Source organism: Arachis hypogaea, chromosome 5, assembly GCF_003086295.3.
Source record: "Arachis hypogaea cultivar Tifrunner chromosome 5, arahy.Tifrunner.gnm2.J5K5, whole genome shotgun sequence".
Lineage (NCBI taxonomy): Eukaryota > Viridiplantae > Streptophyta > Magnoliopsida > Fabales > Fabaceae > Arachis > Arachis hypogaea.
Window position 1 is genome coordinate 19,407,336 of NC_092040.1, and position 906 is coordinate 19,408,241.

Genomic DNA, 906 nt, shown 5'->3' on the forward strand with positions numbered 1-906 from the left:
AGAGTGTCAATTTCAAGAACTCCTTTCTTCTGACTAGTCCCATTGTTCACAGGATTTCTTTCAGAAGTGTACATGAATTGGTTATTTGCAACAATTTCAATCAGCTCTTGAGCTTCTGTAGGCGTCTTCTTCAGATGAAGAGAGCCTCCAGCAGAGCTATCCAAAGACATTTTGGATAGTTCAGAGAGACCATCATAGAAAATACCTATGATGCTCCATTCAGAAAGCATATCAGAAGGACACTTTCTGATTAATTGTTTGTATCTTTCCCAAGCTTCATAGAGGGATTCTCCTTCCTTCTGTCTGAAGGTTTGGACTTCCACTCTAAGCTTACTCAATTTTTGAGGTGGAAAGAACTTTGCCAAGAAGGCATTGACTAGCTTTTCCCAAGAGTCCAGGCTTTCTTTAGGTTGAGAGTCCAACCATGTTCTAGCTCTGTCTCTTACAGCAAAAGGGAATAGCATAAGTCTGTAGACCTCAGGGTCAACCCCATTAGTCTTGACAGTGTCACAGATTTGCAAGAATTCAGCTAAGAACTGATGAGGATCTTCCAATGGAAGTCCATGGAACTTGCAATTCTGTTGCATTAGAGAAACTAATTGAGGCTTAAGCTCAAAGTTGTTTGCTCCAATGGCAGGGATAGAGATGCTTCTCCCACAAAAGTCGGGAGTAGGTGCAGTAAAGTCACCCAGCACCTTCCTTGCATTGTTGGCATTGTTGTTGTTTTCGGCTGCCATGTGTTCTTCTTCTTTGAAGAATTCAGTTAGGTCCTCTACAGAGAATTGTGCCTTAGCTTCTCTTAGCTTTCTCTTCAAGGTCCTTTCAGGTTCAGGATCAGCCTCAACAAGAATGCCTTTGTCTCTACTCCTGCTCATATGAAAGAGAAGGGAACAAGAAAATGTGGAA

The 906-nt window shown here is 41.9% G+C and overlaps 1 non-coding gene across 1 annotated transcript; it reads left to right on the forward strand.

Annotated features, from left to right (window-relative positions):
* The first annotated feature begins 224 nt into the window (after positions 1 to 224).
* On the forward strand, positions 225 to 332 carry LOC112804816 (small nucleolar RNA R71). The gene has a single exon (XR_003203436.1). It is a non-coding gene; the product is annotated as a small nucleolar RNA R71 (small nucleolar RNA).
* The last annotated feature ends 574 nt before the right edge of the window (positions 333 to 906 follow it).